The following is an 8,705-nucleotide window of genomic DNA, read 5'->3' as shown; positions in this document are numbered from 1 at the left end:
TATTATTGATAATAATAATACTTTCCATTTATTAATCGCTTTCCCCAGTGGCCTCAAAGCAATGTACAGTTACTCCATATATAGACAAGGGACTAACAATGTTTGTAGGGGATAGGCAAGACAACATATATTGACTTTTAATTGCACACGCCGTCACTGCCCGGTGTAGACATCTTCTGGCTGGCTCCGTCATTTTCCCGCATGGCTGCTTCCTGGCCAGGCCTCAGGACCCGTATGTCAATCGCCACACTGCCACCGCCTGGCCGGAACATCCATTGCAGGCGTTCTTTTTCGTAGCCGGGAAGCTGTTTTGCCTTTTACAAGCCTTGACCAGGCGTCCGACCGTCAGCTAACGCCCTCCCAGAAGGGAGGTTGGCGTGCCCACCCTCGCTAAGGAGTGGTTCCCATTTTATCTACTCGCCGAAGCTTTCGAATCGCTGGGTGGACGATGAGCTTGGGGACAACAGGCTGGCTGCTCACACCAGCGCGGGGCTTGAACTAACACAGTTCAGATGTTAAGACAGTGGGATATACCCACTGTGCCACCGCTCCCCTGTTTAAACAGTGCCTAGTTTTGTTGGTTAGACAAGTTCGGGATCTCACGGAGGCCAGTTTCGGGGTAAAAGTTTAAAGGGAAGTGTTCCTTTAAAGTTTAAAGGGAAGTGTTACAGCAGTTGGGTTGAAGTGGAAATTGCTGTTCTGCGCACGCACGAAAATTTTAATTCTACAGATGGCCACCTGTGCGCATGCCCAAACAGAGAGAGAAAAACACAGACGCATGCTCCCGCTTGTGGACGGCAGGGAGCGATGTGGCTGCGCAGTGATCTGGAACAAGGAGGTGAGTGTGATTGCAATTCTCCAGGTTAAAAAAAGCGCATCGGGACCGGAGCAATTTAAACCACTCCCGGCATGCCGTCTGACCGCACCCCTAGAGAACATGAAAACCTGTCATCTGAGATTAACTGATGAATCTTCAGTCTCCTATTTCTCAATGGTTTCAAAAAAGCTGGATTTGGGGAAAAGACTGCAGTCTGTCTGAGGCATCATATCACAACATGAAACTGAATGGCTGACGCCCACGTCAATAGATGGCCTGTAATGTGTAGTGGTTAGAGCACTGAACTAGGATCTGGCAGACCCAGGTTCAAATCTAGGGCTGTCATCTGCTCACTGGCACACTAGTGGCTGGCAGGAGAAAGAAAAAACGTCAAAATTAAAAATTGCCCCTGGGGACAGGATGATCTGGGAAAATCTAGATGTGGTGTTACACCTCTCTAGGAATCACTGGAAACTCTATGGCAAAACCAAAGACCTTTTGGCAATTCCTAGAGATGACTGACTTCACTTCATCACTTCTGGGGAAAGCCTGGAAGTGACATCAGTCTTCTCTAGTGATCACCTGAAACTGCATGGTTTTATCATAGAGTTTCTGGTGATTCCTAGAGAAGTGATATCACTTCCAGGTTTTCCCCAGATGTGATGACCGCCCCTATGTCCACACTGCTGGAGGCTAAATCCTCCAACCTGCTCGGTGGCCTTGGATTAGTCAGCCCCTCTGATTTTACCCTACTTCATAAGGCTGTTATGGGTTTAAAATGGGGTAGGGGAGACTGACATATTCCAGCCCTGTGTTCTTTGGAGTAAAGGCAAGGGGGGGGGGATCAAATAAATGAAAAAAAGCAAAATCCATGTATCAGTGCCAATCTTAACTACCACTTAAGATTTGGCAAACCCAGGCTCTCTGGATTTACCAAACCACCTCCTTAGTTTAAAAAACAACTTTGTGGTAACCCCTATTTGCCAAAAACCTGCCAGCAATGTCTGCACATGTGGTGATGTCGCCTAAAGCAAACTGCTGGTGCTTGGGCACCATTTTGGAGTTGTTCTACCCTCTGTCTTCGGTGCAATCATCTGAACTTGTTTATAGATGATATGAGCGATATTGTTTTTTTTTTAAAAAAAGATTTTAATCTCCCTGGGTCATGTGTGTGGGGGTTGTTTTTTAAAAAAGATATAGTTAAAGATATATGAAGCTTCTTTACAAGAGAGGTACAAGGAAGGCAAAAATAAACTTGGCTAGTATTAGAAGTCTTTAGGCTTCTTTCAGTCAGAGGTTCCTCCTCAGGACAAAATTCCCCAACTGGTTTTGAATTTTGGTTTAAGGTAAAAATTCCAGCACCAACCAAAGGCAAGGAAAACCCCTTCTGAAAAATCACAGTAGCCTCACTGGCAATCTCCTTTTAAAATTTCCCTTAAAATTCCTAAGATGTTTTACTCCAAGGGCAATCCCCAAACATCCTTCATATTTTAGTTTAGGTGAGAATTCAAGGAATGCAGCACTGGCCTTGCCAACAGACGGGGAGGGTGAGGCGCACCTCAGGCAGCAGATTTTACAGCGTCTTTAAAAGATAGCAAATTGTCTGTTAGTATTTGGTTTATTATTACACTGTCATCACAGGAGGATATAATTTCTTATTCTTAATTACAGTTATCATGACAAGAGTCACAAACAGCAAGAGAAGATATAATTTGGATTATAGTCATCTCTGACTACCAGGAGATCCAACAAATTTGCCTTCCTCAAGCATTAGAGTGCTTGATTGGAAGTTGGAAGACCCAGGTTCAAATCCTCCCCAGCCCAGGTTCAAATCCCTTCTCTCAATCAGGACACAAACTGACAGGAACTTGGGCCATTCACTCTCTCACAGCCTCACAAAGTTGTTGGGAGGATAAAACGGAGGAAGGAAAAACCATGTACATTCAGGAGTCATTTCGTAGAAAAAGAGGTGCAGGAGCTCATTAGCATAACTTATTAGCATAACTTATTTGCATATGCCACACCCCCTGACATCACCGGAAGTGTGTCAGAAGGCAACACCCACCGCTCAGGCTCCACTGGACTCTTGTGGATTGCTAGCTATGGGGGGGGTGCACAGATCTCCCCTCACAGAGGAGGGAGAGCTTGTACCTGAAGGCGGGCCGGGACCGGGGGGCTGGGAGGGGCTCTGCACCTGGCTGCTTCTTGACCTGACTGAGGGCTGCTGGGAGCAGGGGGCGGGGTTTGTTGCATGTGCCTGCCCCCTGGGCTCTTTACTGCCGGAGCTCTGCTCCTGTGCGCTCCTGCAGGAAATGACCCCTGTGTACATTCATATACTCACAGCAGCAAGTGTATTAAAAACACATTTGATAGTGTAACTGATTTTGCTAAAGTACTTAATACTATGACAAGCTCCATTTAAAGGATTTTTTTTGGGTCCAGGAGGGGACTCCCCCCCGTTCATTGAAATCTGGCAAATCCAGTCCAGGTGCCAATCAATCCTCTCAGAAAGAATTTTTAAAAATGAGGAGAGTTTATTTCATTTGACTCTTTGTCAATAAAGCATGACAAAGCTGAAAGGTTTCATCTTTGCTCTTTTCCCACATTGGATTTTCCAACTGCAGACTGCCAACCCGCCATGTCTGGGAGCGTGGGAAGAATACCAAGACCTGAAGCCCGGTGTGAATCAGCTCTTGTGCTCGCACACCGCCAGGGATTACCTCAATTAAGGAAAACAAAACCTGGCTGAGGGGAGGCAGGTCAACCAGAAGAAAGAGGATGAGGCCCCCAACCGCCACACCTCAAACCCTTTTTAATTAAAAATTCTGGGACCGGTGCCAGCACATGCCCTCAAAATGAGGAAATTGGCACTACCCTCAAGGTAGAAACATTTAGATTCACCCAAACTAGCCTGGCACAGGTTCCTACCATCCCCTTTTCACCTCCTTTGGTGATTTTGGTTTAATCTTAGGTACATCTGGAAGGAAATTTGGCTTCTGTTCATTGTACAGAAGGAGAAACGAGAGGATATGCCCACACAAGGAGAAAGATCTTGACAAATAATGTGAAAGGAATGTCTGTGGTTGGGGGTCTAGACAATATAGAAGCAGTCAGTATTATTAGAAGGATCAGAAAACATGAACCATGAATGACTGTAGAGGAAAAATATATTTTTTAAAATCTTAGTCTTTTAAGGTTGTTACATAATTCCTGTTTATTTTGCTGCAGTATCAGGTGCCAGAAATAAGGCAAAGCAGAGTAGTTCAGTCCAAGGTCAGGGGTCCAGAAGTCAGTCAAAGGTCAGGTTCCAAGAATCAAGCAAGGAAGAGTTGGTAGCTTAGTGTCTAACATACCTGTTGTGTCCACAAATCTGTCTTCCTCACATCATGAGGAAGCCTCCTACTTAAGGGTCAGGCTTGTGGCTAGCTGCTCAGAAGCGATCCTGCAACTACCCATCTTTGTTATCAGCAAGCAGCTGGTGTCGAGCCAGGAGATATGCACTTTGCTGTCTTGTCTGTAGCTCTGTTCTTAGCCTTCTACTGTGGTGCTCTAAGGGTGTAGGTGATACTGGTGGGCTGGGAATGGTCAACTGAGGTTCACCTACTGAACCAGAGCTAGAGGGTGCCTTGTTGTTGGCTGTGAATCTTGATGCTGTGAATCTTTGCAAGCCTGCAGATCAGTTTCCTGCTGGTCAGCTTCTGTTGAGTCAAGGTTGGTTACATGGGGGTCCTCTTCTCCCGTGGAGTCCTCGCTATCACTGAGCCCTGGCTGATTCATGACACAATGCCTTCCTAGGCACAGCTATCTTAGCTTTGTACAATATTCATTTTGCTTAAAATCTGGTTCTTGCTTCAACTAGACCTGGCAGCAGATCAGTGTCACAGGGTAGTAGCTGAATATTTACCAGATGAAAGTGGGGGCAATTCTATGCATAGTAACAGGGAATTTTTCACAACTCTGGAAACATTTGTGGTTGCTAACCAGCAAATATTTTATAGGTCTGACTCATAAAACAGTATTGACGCAACCAGAAACAAGAAATTCCAGAGTATTCCAGAACCCGCCCCAAATCCTTCCAGTTCCCCCATGGCCATGCCACTACTCCATAAGATTTAGCTCTTGTTTTTTGCCTTTCTTTTCCAGACTCCACCTCTTCCCGTTGGATCCACCATATAGGGTTGCCAAACTTTAGGTGGCACCTGGAGATCTCCCACTATTACAATTGATATCCAGATGACCCAGATTAGTTCCCCTGGAGAAAACGGCTGCTTTGGAGGGTGGACTCTATGGCATTATGCCCGGCTGAGGTCCCTTCCCCCCCCAAACCCTACCCTCCCTAGGACCCACCCAGAAAATCTCCAGGAATTTCCCAACCCAGAGCTGGCACCCCACCACCATAGCTGACAGACCCCACACTTCTGACCCACCAGGAGCTTGCTCTTGCTCTGTCTAGCAGGCATAAAAACAGAATCCCACAAGTCCCTGGGAAAGCTCTCTCCTATCTGCCTGTCTTTCAGAAGCTCCTGAAGATCTTGAGGGTTAAAAATAAACACACATTTGATTTGTGTATTATTCAGCTTTAATTAACATTTAAAGAGGGGAACTATGCACAGAGCCCATGTTATCATGAATGATACCAGCACCCTGATAGTGCGATGCTGTCTAAAAACACTACATTTTATGTTGTGTTAACCATTTTCAAAAAATGGGCGACGAGTCCGATTGCGCTTAAAATAGAGAGCTAGGAGAGTGGCTGTGTTATACGTGGGACTGTAGTAGTAGTACTAATCATAGTCATTCATGTTAATTTTTCTCCATTCCCTGCAACCCCCCTGCTTCCTGGTGCATAATACAAGGAGAGAACAACTCTGTTGTAGCCTTAATAATTATACGGAGGATTGCTAACCCTATTAAAAAAATATGGCTGTTGGCCATTCTAAAGGAAAAAATGGCTGCTGGCCAACAGCATGACGTTACTTCCTGGAAAGCCCAGAAGTAACATTACGCCTGTCTCAGAACAGGCTGGAATTCTGTGTTAAAAACCTTATAGTTTCCCATGATTCCTAAAAAGGACTGACATCTTCAGTGTTTCCCCCAGTAAGTGACGTCAGCCCTCTCTAGGAGTCACCGAAAATGCTATGGCTTTACCATAGTTTTCAGCAGTTCCTAGAGGAGTGTGAGGTCGCTTCCAGGTTTTGCTGGAAGTGATGTCACACTATCAACTGCCTCCCCGTGCCCCCACCCTCCCAGTCTCCAGTTGATTGCCAGGCAATTCGTGCATCAGGTTTCTAGCCCGCCCTGCCCCAGTACAAATGCCCCACAATTTTTAACAGAGTATTGGGTTGAATGGTGGTCAAAAAGAGAGACGAGAGTCTCCTTTAACCATAAAATAGCTATTTGGGGATCAGAGGACCTGCACAGAGAAAGGTCTTGTGGGGTGGGGGCTGCAGTGAGGAGAACAGGCGAGTGATATTGAGCAAAAAGGCTTAGTGGATCCAACCCATCATTCACCTTTAAATTCCACACAGGAAAGAAAAGAAAAAAAAGACGCAGGTTGTCACCGATCCGGTTTTAGTCTACACTCGTTCAACCAGGAGCGAGTCGTATTGACATTAGTGGGGCATCTCTCAAGCAAGACAGCACAGGAATGCAGCCTTTGTGTTGCTGTTTCTTGTGTGCTCTTGACCATCTCCTTTCTGCCAGCTAGGAATAAATGCTCACATTATGCATCGTGCCTGCTTTTAAAGTCTACCGCAATTGTCTATTTTTTCTTTTCTCTTAATGTGTCATATTTAAAATACCAAATTAAAATCAGATTATTAAAGCAATTGCCAAAACTCTACCCCTTAAACTCGGGTTGCCAGCTTTGGGTCGGGAAGTACCTGGAGAGTTTGGGGGTGGAGCCTGAGGGGGATGCGTGTTTGGGGAGGGGAGGGACCTCAGCAGGGTATAAAGCCACAGGGTCCACCCTCCAATGCAGCCATTTTCTCCAGGGGAGCTGATCTTGGTCCTCTGAAGATGAACTGTAATAGCGGGCGATCTTCAGGTGCCACCTGTAGGCTGGCAGCCCTACCTTAAACCCAAGCTAGGGTTGCCCGCCACTGGTTTGAAAAAGGGAGGGGGTGTGTGACCAGAAGTGACATCACGATGTTGCTGCAACACTGTAGGATCCCCCAAAACGTTATAGAATCATAGAATGCTAGAGTTGGAAGAGACCTTGCAGGTCATCTAGTCCAACTCCCTGCACTCTGCAGGAGCATAGCCAAAAGATAGCCCTGCAACATACCCGAAAGATGGTCGTCCAGCCTCCGCTTGAAAACATCCAGCGAAGGAGCATCCACCACCTCCCAAGGCAGACTGTTCCACTGCTCTTACAGTTAGGAAGTTTCTCCTGATATTTAGCCGGTATCGACTCCCTTGTAATTTCCACCCATTCGATCTAGTCTTGCAATCCGGAGCAAGGGAGAATAGATCTGCTCCATCTTCTACATGACAGCCCTTCAAATACTTGAAGACTGCAACCGTGTCCTCTCTAAGCCTTCTCTTTCCCAGGCTAAACATACCCAACTCTTTCAGCCTTTTCTTGTAAGATTTGGATTCCAGCCCGCTCACCATCCTGGTTGCCCTCCTCTGGACACCCTCAAGCTTGTCGACATTCTTCCTAAAATGTGGTGCCCAAAACTGGACACAGGACTCCAGGGGAGGCCTGACCATAGCAGAACAGAGCGGAACCACCACCTCCCGTGATCTGCACACAATGCTTCTGTTAATGCATCCTAAAACTGCATTAGCTTTCTTCGCAGCCACATCGCACAGCAGGCTCATGTTTAGCTTGTGATCAACCAGAACACCCAGATCTCTTTTATGGGTGAATCCTAGAGTGTCAGAGCAATACCGTGACACTGCTGCTAGGTAGTAACTGGAGGTGCCATCGGTGCAACTCCGATTTTCCCATTCCCCCCCCCCATCCCCACCCTATTGAGCAGCAGCAGCAGGCGGAGTGGTGGGGTTGCTAACTCTCGTTTGGGAAATTCCTGGAGATTTGAGGGTGGACTGTGAGCAGGGTGGGGTTTGGGGAGGGAAGGGAAGGGACCTCAGTGGGGGTCCACCCTCCAAAGCAGGCATTTTCTCCAGGGCAACTGATCTTTGTCGCCTGGGAGAGCCTTGTAAGGCTGGGAGATCTCCAGGCTGCACCTGGAGGCTGGCACTCCGAAGTCACCCAACGGCCTCCTGGTTGCTCCTTTCTGACGCTGGCCTGGCTACATCCGTGGCTTGCAGTGCTTGCCCTCTGCTGTCACTCCACATCCTGACACATGGTCCACGGCAGGCACTGCACAAAGAAAACGAGAGAGCTGGCTGGCACGCACTGTGGTCGGGCTGACTGTCAGGATGAGTCACCCGGATGGGGCCAGTGGAAAAGCCCAAGTGCATGGGGGATGGTCCTGGGTCCCATGCAATGTCAGGCAGCACAGCTACTCAGAACGGCAAAATGTCCTGCACCCACCCTAAAATGGAACAATTAGCCTTTCAGAGGCAACCATGCAATTATAGCATGTCCAGACTCTCTTTTAAAAGATGTAAACCCTTCCTATTCATATTCAGCTTCAGTTATTTTAGGAGCTGCGGTGGCTCAAGTGGTTAAGACGCTGAACTGCAGGCTGTGGAAGGTCTGTAGTTCAGCAGTTCGAGACCCGAGTGTGCCGCATGACGGAGTGAGCTCCCCTCTCTAGTTCCAGCTCCTGCCAACCTAGCAGTTCGAAAGCAAGAAATTGCAAGTAGATAAATAGGTACCACTTCGGTGGGAAGGTAACAGCGTTCCGTGTGCCTTGGTGTTTAGTCATGCTGGCCACATGACCACGGAAACGTCTTCGGACAGCGCTGGCTCTTC

This window comes from Gekko japonicus, unplaced genomic scaffold (assembly GCF_001447785.1).
Source record: "Gekko japonicus isolate JY-2015 unplaced genomic scaffold, Gekko_japonicus_V1.1 scaffold3937, whole genome shotgun sequence".
Taxonomy (NCBI): Eukaryota; Metazoa; Chordata; class Lepidosauria; order Squamata; family Gekkonidae; genus Gekko; species Gekko japonicus.
Note: the sequence above shows the minus strand (reverse complement) of the source record.